The following is a 14,387-nucleotide window of genomic DNA, read 5'->3' on the forward strand; positions in this document are numbered from 1 at the left end:
AGGAGGGTAGTGGTGCAGAAGAGGAGGAGGGTAGTGGTGCAGAGGAGGATGAGGGTAGTGATGCAGAGGAGGAGGGTAGTGGTGCAGAGGAGGAGGAGGGTAGTGGTGCAGAGGAGGAGGAGGAGGGTAATGGTGCAGAGGAGGAGGAGGGTAGTGGTGCAGAGGATGATGAGGGTAGTGATGCAGAGGAGGAGGAGGGTAATGGTGCAGAAGAGGAGGGTAGTGGAGTAGAGGAGGAGGAGGGTAGTGGTGCAGAGGAGGATGAGGGTAGTGATGCAGAGGAGGAGGGTAGTGGTGCAGAAGAGGAGGAGGGTAGTGGTGCAAAAGAGGAGGGTAGTGATGCAGAGGAAGAAGAGGGTAGTGGTGCAGAGGAGGAGGGGTGTGGTGCAGAGGAGGAAGAGGAGGGTAGTGGTGCAGAGGAGGAGGAGGGTAGTGGTGCAGAGGAGAAGGAGGGTAGTGGTGCAGAGGAGGATGAGGGTAGTGGTGCAGAGGAGGCGTGTAGTGGTGCAGAGGAGGAGGAGGGTAGTGGTGCAGAGGAGGATGAGGGTAGTGGTGCAGAGGAGGATGGTAGTGGTGCAGAGGAGGAGGGTAGTGGTGCAGAGGAGGAGGAAGGTAGTGGTGCCGAGGAGGCTGAGGGTAGTGGTGCAGAGGAGGAGGGTAGTGGTGTAGAGGAGAAGGGTAGTGGTGCAGAGGAGGAGGAGGAGGATTGTAGTGGGGAAGAGGAGGGTAATGGTGCAGAGAAGGAGGAGGGTAGTGGTGCAGAGGATGATGAGGGTAGTGATGCAGAGGAGGAGGGTAGTGGTGCAGAAGAGGAGGAGGGTAGTGGCGCAGAAGAGGAGGGTAGTGATGCAGAGGAGGAAGAGGGTAGTGGTGCAGAGGAGGAGGAGGGTAGTGGTGCAGAGTAGGAGGAGTGTAGTGGTGCAGAGGAGGATGAGGGTAGTGATGCAGAGGAGGAGGGTAGTAGTGCAGAGAAGGAGGAGGGTAGTGGTGCAGAGGAGGAGGAGGAGGGTAATGGTGCAGAAGGGGAGGGTAGTGGTGCAGAGAAGGAGGATGATGGAGCAGAGGAGGAGGAGGGTAGTGATGCAGAGGAGGAGGAGGGTAGTGGTGCAGAGGAGGAGGGTAGTGGTGCAGAGGAGGAGGAGGGTAGTGGTGCAGAGGAGGATGAGGGTAGTGATGCAGAGGAGGAGGGTAGTGGTGCAGAGGAGGAGGAGGGTAGTGGTGCAGAGGAGGAGGAGGAGGGTAATGGTGCAGAGGAGGAGGGTAGTGGTGCAGAGGATGATGAGGGTAGTGATGCAGAGGAGGAGGAGGGTAATGGTGCAGAAGAGGAGGGTAGTGGAGTAGAGGAGGAGGAGGGTAGTGGTGCAGAGGAGGATGAGGGTAGTGATGCAGAGGAGGAGGGTAGTGGTGCAGAAGAGGAGGAGGGTAGTGGTGCAAAAGAGGAGGGTAGTGATGCAGAGGAAGAAGAGGGTAGTGGTGCAGAGGAGGAGGGGTGTGGTGCAGAGGAGGAAGAGGAGGGTAGTGGTGCAGAGGAGGAGGAGGGTAGTGGTGCAGAGGAGAAGGAGGGTAGTGGTGCAGAGGAGGATGAGGGTAGTGGTGCAGAGGAGGCGTGTAGTGGTGCAGAGGAGGAGGAGGGTAGTGGTGCAGAGGAGGATGAGGGTAGTGGTGCAGAGGAGGATGGTAGTGGTGCAGAGGAGGAGGGTAGTGGTGCAGAGGAGGAGGAAGGTAGTGGTGCCGAGGAGGCTGAGGGTAGTGGTGCAGAGGAGGAGGGTAGTGGTGTAGAGGACAAGGGTAGTGGTGCAGAGGAGGAGGAGGGCAGTGGTGCAGAGGAGGATGATGGTAGTGATGCAGAGGAAGAGGAGGATAGTGGTGCAGAGGAGGATGATGGTAGTGGTGCAGAGGAACAGGAGGAGGGTAGTGGTGCAGAAGAGGAGGGTAGTGGTGCAGAGAAGGAGGTGGGTAATGGAGCAGAGGAGGATTACGGTAGTGATGCAGAGGAGGAGGAAGAGGGTATTGGTGCAGAGGAGGAGGGTAGTGGTGCAAAGGAGGAGGAGGGTAGTGGTGCAAAGGAGGAGGAGGGTAGTGGTGCAGAAGAGGAGGGTAGTGATGCAGAGGATTAAGAGGGTAGTGGTGCAGAGGAGGAGGAGGGTAGTGGTGCAGAGTAGGAGGAGGGTAGTGGTGCAGAGGAGGAGGAGGGTAGTGGTGCAGAGGAGGAGGAGGGTAGTGTTGCATAAGAGGAGGGTACTGATGCAGAGGAGGAGGAGGATAGTGGTGCAGAGGAGGAGGAGAGTAGTGGTGCAGAGTAGGAGGAGGGTAGTGGTGCAGAGGAGGAGGGGTGTGGTGCAGAGGAGGAGGGTAGTGATGCAGAGGAGGAAGAGGGTAGTGGTGCAGAGGAGGAGGAGGGTAGTGGTGCAGAGTAGGAGGAGGGTAGTGGTGCAGAGGAGGATGAGGGTAGTGATGCAGAGGAGGAGGGTAGTAGTGCAGAGAAGGAGGAGGGTAGTGGTGCAGAGGAGGAGGAGGAGGGTAATGGTGCAGAAGGGGAGGGTAGTGGTGCAGAGAAGGAGGATAATGGAGCAGAGGAGGAGGAGGGTAGTGATGCAGAGGAGGAGGAGGGTAGTGGTGCAGAGGAATAGGGTAGTGGTGCAGAGGAGGAGGAGGGTAGTGGTGCAGAGGAGGATGAGGGTAGTGATGCAGAGGAGGAGGGTAGTGGTGCAGAGGAGGAGGAGGGTAGTGGTGCAGAGGAGGAGGAGGAGGGTAATGGTGCAGAGGAGGAGGAGGGTAGTGGTGCAGAGGATGATGAGGGTAGTGATGCAGAGGAGGAGGAGGGTAATGGTGCAGAAGAGGAGGGTAGTGGAGTAGAGGAGGAGGAGGGTAGTGGTGCAGAGGAGGATGAGGGTAGTGATGCAGAGGAGGAGGGTAGTGGTGCAGAAGAGGAGGAGGGTAGTGGTGCAAAAGAGGAGGGTAGTGATGCAGAGGAAGAAGAGGGTAGTGGTGCAGAGGAGGAGGGGTGTGGTGCAGAGGAGGAAGAGGAGGGTAGTGGTGCAGAGGAGGAGGAGGGTAGTGGTGCAGAGGAGAAGGAGGGTAGTGGTGCAGAGGAGGATGAGGGTAGTGGTGCAGAGGAGGCGTGTAGTGGTGCAGAGGAGGAGGAGGGTAGTGGTGCAGAGGAGGATGAGGGTAGTGGTGCAGAGGAGGATGGTAGTGGTGCAGAGGAGGAGGGTAGTGGTGCAGAGGAGGAGGAAGGTAGTGGTGCCGAGGAGGCTGAGGGTAGTGGTGCAGAGGAGGAGGGTAGTGGTGTAGAGGAGAAGGGTAGTGGTGCAGAGGAGGAGGAGGGTAGTGGTGCAGAGGAGGATGAGGGTAGTGATGCAGAGGAAGAGGAGGATAGTGGTGCAGAGGAGGATGAGGGTAGTGGTGCAGAGGAAGAGGAGGAGGGTAGTGGTGCAGAAGAGGAGGGTAGTGGTGCAGAGAAGGAGGACGGTAATGGAGCAGAGGAGGAGGACGGTAGTGATGCAGATGAGGAGGAAGAGGGTATTGGTGCAGAGGAGGAGGGTAGTGGTGCAAAGGAGGAGGAGGGTAGTGGTGCAAAGGAGGAGGAGGGTAGTGGTGCAGAAGAGGAGGGTAGTGATGCAGAGGATTAAGAGGGTAGTGGTGCAGAGGAGGAGGAGGGTAGTGGTGCAGAGTAGGAGGAGGGTAGTGGTGCAGAGGAGGAGGAGGGTAGTGGTGCAGAGGAGGAGGAGGGTAGTGTTGCATAAGAGGAGGGTACTGATGCAGAGGAGGAGGAGGATAGTGGTGCAGAGGAGGAGGAGAGTAGTGGTGCAGAGTAGGAGGAGGGTAGTGGTGCAGAGGAGGAGGGGTGTGGTGCAGAGGAGGAGGGGTGTGGTGCAGAGGAGGATGAGGGTAGTAGTGCAGAGGAGGAGGAGGAGGAGGGTAGTGGGGAAGAGGAGGGTAATGGTGCAGAGGAGGAGGAGGGTAGTGGTGTAGAGGATGATGAGGGTAGTGATGCAGAGGAGGAGGGTAGTGGGGAAGAGGAGGGTAATGGTGCAGAGGAGGAGGAGGGTAGTGGTGTAGAGGATGATGAGGGTAGTGATGCAGAGGAGGAGGGTAGTGGTGCAGAAGAGGAGGAGGGTAGTGGTGCAGAAGAGGAGGGTAGTGATGCAGAGGAGGAAGAGGGTAGTGGTGCAGAGGAGGAGGAGGGTAGTGGTGCAGAGTAGGAGGAGGGTAGTGGTGCAGAGGAGGATGAGGTTAGTGATGCAGAGGAGGAGGGTAGTAGTGCAGAGAAGGAGGAGGGTAGTGGTGCAGAGGAGGAGGAGGAGGGTAATGGTGCAGAGGAGGAGGAGGGTAGTGGTGCAGAGGATGATGAGGGTAGTGATGCAGAGGAGGAGGAGGAGGGTAATGGTGCAGAAGGGGAGGGTAGTGGTGCAGAGAAGGAGGGTAATGGAGCAGAGGAGGAGGAGGGTAGTGATGCAGAGGAGGAGGAGGGTAGTGGTGCAGAGGAGGAGGGTAGTGGTGCAGAGGAGGAGGAGGGTAGTGGTGCAGAGGAGGATGAGGGTAGTGATGCAGAGGAGGAGGGCAGTGGTGCAGAAGAGGAGGAGGGTAGTGGTGCAGAAGAGGAGGGTAGTGATGCAGAGGATGAAGAGGGTAGTGGTGCAGAGGAGGAGGAGGGTAGTGGTGCAGAGTAGGAGGAGGGTAGTGGTGCAGAGGAGGAGGGGTGTGGTGCAGAGGAGGAGGAGGGTAGTGGTGCAGAGGAGGAGGAGGAGGAGGGTAGTGGGGAAGAGGAGGGTAATGGTGCAGAGGAGGAGGAGGGTAGTGGTGAAGAGGAAGAGGAGGGTAGTGATGCAGAGGAGGAGGGTAGTGGTGCAGAAGAGGAGGAGGGTAGTGGTGCAGAAGAGGAGGGTAGTGACGCAGAGGAGGAAGAGGGTAGTGGTGCAGAGGAGGAGGAGGGTAGTGGTGCAGAGTAGGAGGAGGGTAGTGGTGCAGAGGAGGATGAGGGTAGTGATTCAGAGGAGGAGGGTAGTGGTGCAGAGGAGGAGGAGGGTAGTGGTGCAGAGGAGGAGGAGGAGGGTAATGGTGCAGAGGAGGAGGAGGGTAGTGGTGCAGAGGATGATGAGGGTAGTGATGCAGAGGAGGAGGAGGAGGGTAATGGTGCAGAAGGGGAGGGTAGTGGTGCAGAGAAGGAGGGTAATGGAGCAGAGGAGGAGGAGGGTAGTGATGCAGAGGAGGAGGAGGGTAGTGGTGCAGAGGAGGAGGGTAGTGGTGCAGAGGAGGAGGAGGGTAGTGGTGCAGAGGAGGATGAGGGTAGTGATGCAGAGGAGGAGGGTAATGGTGCAGAGGAGGAGGGTAGTGGTGCAGAGGATGATGAGGGTAGTGATGCAGAGGAGGAGGAGGGTAATGGTGCAGAAGAGGACGGTAGTGGTGTAGAGGAGGAGGAGGGTAGTGGTGCAGAGGAGGATGAGGGTAGTGATGCAGAGGAGGAGGGTAGTGGTGCAGAAGAGGAGGAGGGTAGTGGTGCAAAAGAGGAGGGTAGTGATGCAGAGGATGAAGAGGGTAGTGGTGCAGAGGAGGAGGGGTGTGGTGCAGAGGAGGAAGAGGAGGGTAGTGGTGCAGAGGAGGAGGAGGGTAGTGGTGCAGAGGAGAAGGAGGGTAGTGGTGCAGAGGAGGATGAGGGTAGTGGTGCAGAGGAGGCGGGTAGTGGTGCAGAGGAGGAGGAGGGTAGTGGTGCAGAGGAGGATGAGGGTAGTGGTGCAGAGGAGGATGGTAGTGGTGCAGAGGAGGAGGGTAGTGGTGCAGAGGAGGAGGAAGGTAGTGGTGCCGAGGAGGCTGAGGGTAGTGGTGCAGAGGAGGAGGGTAGTGGTGTTGAGGAGAAGGGTAGTGGTGCAGAGGAGGAGGAGGGTAGTGGTGCAGAGGAGGATGAGGGTAGTGATGCAGAGGAAGAGGAGGATAGTGGTGCAGAGGAGGATGAGGGTAGTGGTGCAGAGGAAGAGGAGGAGGGTAGTGGTGCAGAAGAGGAGGGTAGTGGTGCAGAGAAGTAGGAGGGTAATGGAGCAGAGGAGGAGGACGGTAGTGATGCAGAGGAGGAGGAAGAGGGTATTGGTGCAGAGGAGGAGGGTAGTCGTGCAAAGGAGGAGGAGGGTAGTGGTGCAGAGGAGGAGGGTAGTGGTGCAGAGGAGGAGGGTAGTGATGCAGAGCAGGAGGAGGGTAGTGGTGCAGAAGAGGAGGAGGGTACTGGTGCAGAAGAGGAGGGTAGTGATGCAGAGGATGAAGAGGGTAGTGGTGCAGAGGAGGAGGAGGGTAGTGGTGCAGAGTAGGAGGAGGGTAGTGGCGCAGAGGAGGAGGAGGGTAGTGGTGCAGAGGAGGAGGAGGGTAGTGGTGCATAAGAGGAGGGTACTGATGCAGAGGAGGAGGAGGATAGTGGTGCAGAGGCGGAGGAGGGTAGTGGTGCAGTGTAGGAGGAGGGTAGTGGTGCAGAGGAGGAGGGATGTGGTGCAGAGGAGGAGGAGGGTAGTGGTGCAGAGGAGGAGGAGGAGGAGGAGGGTAGTGGGGAAGAGGAGGGTAATGGTGCAGAGGAGGAGGGTAGTGGTGCAGAGGATGATGAGGGTAGTGATGCAGAGGAGGAGGGTAGTGGTGCAGAAGAGGAGGAGGGTAGTGGTGCAGAAGAGGAGGGTAGTGATGCAGAGGAGGAAGAGGGTAGTGGTGCAGAGGAGGAGGAGGGTAGTGGTGCAGAGTAGGAGGAGGGTAGTGGTGCAGAGGAGTATGAGGGTAGTGATGCAGAGGAGGAGGGTAGTAGTGCAGAGAAGGAGGAGGGTAGTGGTGCAGAGGAGGAGGAGGAGGGTAATGGTGCAGAGGAGGAGGAGGGTAGTGGTGCAGAGGATGATGAGGGTAGTGATGCAGAGGAGGAGGGGTGTGGTGCAGAGGAGGAAGAGGAGGGTAGTGGTGCAGAGGAGGAGGAGGGTAGTGGTGCAGAGGAGAAGGAGGGTAGTGGTGCAGAGGAGGATGAGGGTAGTGGTGCAGAGGAGGCGGGTAGTGGTGCAGAGGAGGAGGAGGGTAGTGGTGCAGAGGAGGATGAGGGTAGTGGTGCAGAGGAGGATGGTAGTGGTGCAGAGGAGAAGGAGGGTAGTGGTGCAGAGGAGGATGAGGGTAGTGGTGCAGAGGAGGAGGAGGAGGGTAATGGTGCAGAAGGGGAGGGTAGTGGTGCAGAGAAGGAGGATAATGGAGCAGAGGAGGAGGAGGGTAGTGATGCAGAGGAGGAGGAGGGTAGTGGTGCAGAGGAATAGGGTAGTGGTGCAGAGGAGGAGGAGGGTAGTGGTGCAGAGGAGGATGAGGGTAGTGATGCAGAGGAGGAGGGTAGTGGTGCAGAGGAGGAGGAGGGTAGTGGTGCAGAGGAGGAGGAGGAGGGTAATGGTGCAGAGGAGGAGGAGGGTAGTGGTGCAGAGGATGATGAGGGTAGTGATGCAGAGGAGGAGGAGGGTAATGGTGCAGAAGAGGAGGGTAGTGGAGTAGAGGAGGAGGAGGGTAGTGGTGCAGAGGAGGATGAGGGTAGTGATGCAGAGGAGGAGGGTAGTGGTGCAGAAGAGGAGGAGGGTAGTGGTGCAAAAGAGGAGGGTAGTGATGCAGAGGAAGAAGAGGGTAGTGGTGCAGAGGAGGAGGGGTGTGGTGCAGAGGAGGAAGAGGAGGGTAGTGGTGCAGAGGAGGAGGAGGGTAGTGGTGCAGAGGAGAAGGAGGGTAGTGGTGCAGAGGAGGATGAGGGTAGTGGTACAGAGGAGGCGTGTAGTGGTGCAGAGGAGGAGGAGGGTAGTGGTGCAGAGGAGGATGAGGGTAGTGGTGCAGAGGAGGATGGTAGTGGTGCAGAGGAGGAGGGTAGTGGTGCAGAGGAGGAGGAAGGTAGTGGTGCCGAGGAGGCTGAGGGTAGTGGTGCAGAGGAGGAGGGTAGTGGTGTAGAGGAGAAGGGTAGTGGTGCAGAGGAGGAGGAGGGTAGTGGTGCAGAGGAGGATGAGGGTAGTGATGCAGAGGAAGAGGAGGATAGTGGTGCAGAGGAGGATGAGGGTAGTGGTGCAGAGGAAGAGGAGGAGGGTAGTGGTGCAGAAGAGGAGGGTAGTGGTGCAGAGAAGGAGGACGGTAATGGAGCAGAGGAGGAGGACGGTAGTGATGCAGATGAGGAGGAAGAGGGTATTGGTGCAGAGGAGGAGGGTAGTGGTGCAAAGGAGGAGGAGGGTAGTGGTGCAAAGGAGGAGGAGGGTAGTGGTGCAGAAGAGGAGGGTAGTGATGCAGAGGATTAAGAGGGTAGTGGTGCAGAGGAGGAGGAGGGTAGTGGTGCAGAGTAGGAGGAGGGTAGTGGTGCAGAGGAGGAGGAGGGTAGTGGTGCAGAGGAGGAGGAGGGTAGTGTTGCATAAGAGGAGGGTACTGATGCAGAGGAGGAGGAGGATAGTGGTGCAGAGGAGGAGGAGAGTAGTGGTGCAGAGTAGGAGGAGGGTAGTGGTGCAGAGGAGGAGGGGTGTGGTGCAGAGGAGGAGGGGTGTGGTGCAGAGGAGGATGAGGGTAGTAGTGCAGAGGAGGAGGAGGAGGAGGGTAGTGGGGAAGAGGAGGGTAATGGTGCAGAGGAGGAGGAGGGTAGTGGTGTAGAGGATGATGAGGGTAGTGATGCAGAGGAGGAGGGTAGTGGGGAAGAGGAGGGTAATGGTGCAGAGGAGGAGGAGGGTAGTGGTGTAGAGGATGATGAGGGTAGTGATGCAGAGGAGGAGGGTAGTGGTGCAGAAGAGGAGGAGGGTAGTGGTGCAGAAGAGGAGGGTAGTGATGCAGAGGAGGAAGAGGGTAGTGGTGCAGAGGAGGAGGAGGGTAGTGGTGCAGAGTAGGAGGAGGGTAGTGGTGCAGAGGAGGATGAGGTTAGTGATGCAGAGGAGGAGGGTAGTAGTGCAGAGAAGGAGGAGGGTAATGGAGCAGAGGAGGAGGACGGTAGTGATGCAGAGGAGGAGGAAGAGGGTATTGGTGCAGAGGAGGAGGGTAGTCGTGCAAAGGAGGAGGAGGGTAGTGGTGCAGAGGAGGAGGGTAGTGGTGCAGAGGAGGAGGGTAGTGATGCAGAGCAGGAGGAGGGTAGTGGTGCAGAGGAAGAGGAGGAGGGTAGTGGTGCAGAAGAGGAGGGTAGTGGTGCAGAGAAGTAGGAGGGTAATGGAGCAGAGGAGGAGGACGGTAGTGATGCAGAGGAGGAGGAAGAGGGTATTGGTGCAGAGGAGGAGGGTAGTCGTGCAAAGGAGGAGGAGGGTAGTGGTGCAGAGGAGGAGGGTAGTGGTGCAGAGGAGGAGGGTAGTGATGCAGAGCAGGAGGAGGGTAGTGGTGCAGAAGAGGAGGAGGGTACTGGTGCAGAAGAGGAGGGTAGTGATGCAGAGGATGAAGAGGGTAGTGGTGCAGAGGAGGAGGAGGGTAGTGGTGCAGAGTAGGAGGAGGGTAGTGGCGCAGAGGAGGAGGAGGGTAGTGGTGCAGAGGAGGAGGAGGGTAGTGGTGCATAAGAGGAGGGTACTGATGCAGAGGAGGAGGAGGATAGTGGTGCAGAGGCGGAGGAGGGTAGTGGTGCAGTGTAGGAGGAGGGTAGTGGTGCAGAGGAGGAGGGATGTGGTGCAGAGGAGGAGGAGGGTAGTGGTGCAGAGGAGGAGGAGGAGGAGGAGGGTAGTGGGGAAGAGGAGGGTAATGGTGCAGAGGAGGAGGGTAGTGGTGCAGAGGATGATGAGGGTAGTGATGCAGAGGAGGAGGGTAGTGGTGCAGAAGAGGAGGAGGGTAGTGGTGCAGAAGAGGAGGGTAGTGATGCAGAGGAGGAAGAGGGTAGTGGTGCAGAGGAGGAGGAGGGTAGTGGTGCAGAGTAGGAGGAGGGTAGTGGTGCAGAGGAGTATGAGGGTAGTGATGCAGAGGAGGAGGGTAGTAGTGCAGAGAAGGAGGAGGGTAGTGGTGCAGAGGAGGAGGAGGAGGGTAATGGTGCAGAGGAGGAGGAGGGTAGTGGTGCAGAGGATGATGAGGGTAGTGATGCAGAGGAGGAGGGGTGTGGTGCAGAGGAGGAAGAGGAGGGTAGTGGTGCAGAGGAGGAGGAGGGTAGTGGTGCAGAGGAGAAGGAGGGTAGTGGTGCAGAGGAGGATGAGGGTAGTGGTGCAGAGGAGGCGGGTAGTGGTGCAGAGGAGGAGGAGGGTAGTGGTGCAGAGGAGGATGAGGGTAGTGGTGCAGAGGAGGATGGTAGTGGTGCAGAGGAGAAGGAGGGTAGTGGTGCAGAGGAGGATGAGGGTAGTGGTGCAGAGGAGGAGGAGGAGGGTAATGGTGCAGAAGGGGAGGGTAGTGGTGCAGAGAAGGAGGATAATGGAGCAGAGGAGGAGGAGGGTAGTGATGCAGAGGAGGAGGAGGGTAGTGGTGCAGAGGAATAGGGTAGTGGTGCAGAGGAGGAGGAGGGTAGTGGTGCAGAGGAGGATGAGGGTAGTGATGCAGAGGAGGAGGGTAGTGGTGCAGAGGAGGAGGAGGGTAGTGGTGCAGAGGAGGAGGAGGAGGGTAATGGTGCAGAGGAGGAGGAGGGTAGTGGTGCAGAGGATGATGAGGGTAGTGATGCAGAGGAGGAGGAGGGTAATGGTGCAGAAGAGGAGGGTAGTGGAGTAGAGGAGGAGGAGGGTAGTGGTGCAGAGGAGGATGAGGGTAGTGATGCAGAGGAGGAGGGTAGTGGTGCAGAAGAGGAGGAGGGTAGTGGTGCAAAAGAGGAGGGTAGTGATGCAGAGGAAGAAGAGGGTAGTGGTGCAGAGGAGGAGGGGTGTGGTGCAGAGGAGGAAGAGGAGGGTAGTGGTGCAGAGGAGGAGGAGGGTAGTGGTGCAGAGGAGAAGGAGGGTAGTGGTGCAGAGGAGGATGAGGGTAGTGGTGCAGAGGAGGCGTGTAGTGGTGCAGAGGAGGAGGAGGGTAGTGGTGCAGAGGAGGATGAGGGTAGTGGTGCAGAGGAGGATGGTAGTGGTGCAGAGGAGGAGGGTAGTGGTGCAGAGGAGGAGGAAGGTAGTGGTGCCGAGGAGGCTGAGGGTAGTGGTGCAGAGGAGGAGGGTAGTGGTGTAGAGGAGAAGGGTAGTGGTGCAGAGGAGGAGGAGGGTAGTGGTGCAGAGGAGGATGAGGGTAGTGATGCAGAGGAAGAGGAGGATAGTGGTGCAGAGGAGGATGAGGGTAGTGGTGCAGAGGAAGAGGAGGAGGGTAGTGGTGCAGAAGAGGAGGGTAGTGGTGCAGAGAAGGAGGACGGTAATGGAGCAGAGGAGGAGGACGGTAGTGATGCAGATGAGGAGGAAGAGGGTATTGGTGCAGAGGAGGAGGGTAGTGGTGCAAAGGAGGAGGAGGGTAGTGGTGCAAAGGAGGAGGAGGGTAGTGGTGCAGAAGAGGAGGGTAGTGATGCATAGGATTAAGAGGGTAGTGGTGCAGAGGAGGAGGAGGGTAGTGGTGCAGAGTAGGAGGAGGGTAGTGGTGCAGAGGAGGAGGAGGGTAGTGGTGCAGAGGAGGAGGAGGGTAGTGTTGCATAAGAGGAGGGTACTGATGCAGAGGAGGAGGAGGATAGTGGTGCAGAGGAGGAGGAGAGTAGTGGTGCAGAGTAGGAGGAGGGTAGTGGTGCAGAGGAGGAGGGGTGTGGTGCAGAGGAGGAGGGGTGTGGTGCAGAGGAGGATGAGGGTAGTAGTGCAGAGGAGGAGGAGGAGGAGGGTAGTGGGGAAGAGGAGGGTAATGGTGCAGAGGAGGAGGAGGGTAGTGGTGTAGAGGATGATGAGGGTAGTGATGCAGAGGAGGAGGGTAGTGGGGAAGAGGAGGGTAATGGTGCAGAGGAGGAGGAGGGTAGTGGTGTAGAGGATGATGAGGGTAGTGATGCAGAGGAGGAGGGTAGTGGTGCAGAAGAGGAGGAGGGTAGTGGTGCAGAAGAGGAGGGTAGTGATGCAGAGGAGGAAGAGGGTAGTGGTGCAGAGGAGGAGGAGGGTAGTGGTGCAGAGTAGGAGGAGGGTAGTGGTGCAGAGGAGGATGAGGTTAGTGATGCAGAGGAGGAGGGTAGTAGTGCAGAGAAGGAGGAGGGTAGTGGTGCAGAGGAGGAGGAGGAGGGTAATGGTGCAGAGGAGGAGGAGGGTAGTGGTGCAGAGGATGATGAGGGTAGTGATGCAGAGGAGGAGGAGGAGGGTAATGGTGCAGAAGGGGAGGGTAGTGGTGCAGAGAAGGAGGGTAATGGAGCAGAGGAGGAGGAGGGTAGTGATGCAGAGGAGGAGGAGGGTAGTGGTGCAGAGGAGGAGGGTAGTGGTGCAGAGGAGGAGGAGGGTAGTGGTGCAGAGGAGGATGAGGGTAGTGATGCAGAGGAGGAGGGCAGTGGTGCAGAAGAGGAGGAGGGTAGTGGTGCAGAAGAGGAGGGTAGTGATGCAGAGGATGAAGAGGGTAGTGGTGCAGAGGAGGAGGAGGGTAGTGGTGCAGAGTAGGAGGAGGGTAGTGGTGCAGAGGAGGAGGGGTGTGGTGCAGAGGAGGAGGAGGGTAGTGGTGCAGAGGAGGAGGAGGAGGAGGGTAGTGGGGAAGAGGAGGGTAATGGTGCAGAGGAGGAGGAGGGTAGTGGTGAAGAGGAAGAGGAGGGTAGTGATGCAGAGGAGGAGGGTAGTGGTGCAGAAGAGGAGGAGGGTAGTGGTGCAGAAGAGGAGGGTAGTGACGCAGAGGAGGAAGAGGGTAGTGGTGCAGAGGAGGAGGAGGGTAGTGGTGCAGAGTAGGAGGAGGGTAGTGGTGCAGAGGAGGATGAGGGTAGTGATTCAGAGGAGGAGGGTAGTGGTGCAGAGGAGGAGGAGGGTAGTGGTGCAGAGGAGGAGGAGGAGGGTAATGGTGCAGAGGAGGAGGAGGGTAGTGGTGCAGAGGATGATGAGGGTAGTGATGCAGAGGAGGAGGAGGAGGGTAATGGTGCAGAAGGGGAGGGTAGTGGTGCAGAGAAGGAGGGTAATGGAGCAGAGGAGGAGGAGGGTAGTGATGCAGAGGAGGAGGAGGGTAGTGGTGCAGAGGAGGAGGGAAGTGGTGCAGAGGAGGAGGAGGGTAGTGGTGCAGAGGAGGATGAGGGTAGTGATGCAGAGGAGGAGGGTAATGGTGCAGAGGAGGAGGGTAGTGGTGCAGAGGATGATGAGGGTAGTGATGCAGAGGAGGAGGAGGGTAATGGTGCAGAAGAGGACGGTAGTGGTGTAGAGGAGGAGGAGGGTAGTGGTGCAGAGGAGGATGAGGGTAGTGATGCAGAGGAGGAGGGTAGTGGTGCAGAAGAGGAGGAGGGTAGTGGTGCAAAAGAGGAGGGTAGTGATGCAGAGGATGAAGAGGGTAGTGGTGCAGAGGAGGAGGGGTGTGGTGCAGAGGAGGAAGAGGAGGGTAGTGGTGCAGAGGAGGAGGAGGGTAGTGGTGCAGAGGAGAAGGAGGGTAGTGGTGCAGAGGAGGATGAGGGTAGTGGTGCAGAGGAGGCGGGTAGTGGTGCAGAGGAGGAGGAGGGTAGTGGTGCAGAGGAGGATGAGGGTAGTGGTGCAGAGGAGGATGGTAGTGGTGCAGAGGAGGAGGGTAGTGGTGCAGAGGAGGAGGAAGGTAGTGGTGCCGAGGAGGCTGAGGGTAGTGGTGCAGAGGAGGAGGGTAGTGGTGTTGAGGAGAAGGGTAGTGGTGCAGAGGAGGAGGAGGGTAGTGGTGCAGAGGAGGATGAGGGTAGTGATGCAGAGGAAGAGGAGGATAGTGGTGCAGAGGAGGATGAGGGTAGTGGTGCAGAGGAAGAGGAGGAGGGTAGTGGTGCAGAAGAGGAGGGTAGTGGTGCAGAGAAGTAGGAGGGTAATGGAGCAGAGGAGGAGGACGGTAGTGATGCAGAGGAGGAGGAAGAGGGTATTGGTGCAGAGGAGGAGGGTAGTCGTGCAAAGGAGGAGGAGGGTAGTGGTGCAGAGGAGGAGGGTAGTGGTGCAGAGGAGGAGGGTAGTGATGCAGAGCAGGAGGAGGGTAGTGGTGCAGAAGAGGAGGAGGGTACTGGTGCAGAAGAGGAGGGTAGTGATGCAGAGGATGAAGAGGGTAGTGGTGCAGAGGAGGAGGAGGGTAGTGGTGCAGAGTAGGAGGAGGGTAGTGGCGCAGAGGAGGAGGAGGGTAGTGGTGCAGAGGAGGAGGAGGGTAGTGGTGCATAAGAGGAGGGTACTGATGCAGAGGAGGAGGAGGATAGTGGTGCAGAGGAGGAGGAGGGTAGTGGTGCAGTGTAGGAGGAGGGTAGTGGTGCAGAGGAGGAGGGATGTGGTGCAGAGGAGGAGGAGGGTAGTGGTGCAGAGGAGGAGGAGGAGGAGGAGGGTAGTGGGGAAGAGGAGGGTAATGGTGCAGAGGAGGAGGGTAGTGGTGCAGAGGATGATGAGGGTAGTGATGCAGAGGAGGAGGGTAGTGGTGCAGAAGAGGAG

This window comes from Procambarus clarkii, unplaced genomic scaffold, assembly GCF_040958095.1.
Source record: "Procambarus clarkii isolate CNS0578487 unplaced genomic scaffold, FALCON_Pclarkii_2.0 HiC_scaffold_986, whole genome shotgun sequence".
Classification (NCBI taxonomy): Eukaryota; Metazoa; Arthropoda; class Malacostraca; order Decapoda; family Cambaridae; genus Procambarus; species Procambarus clarkii.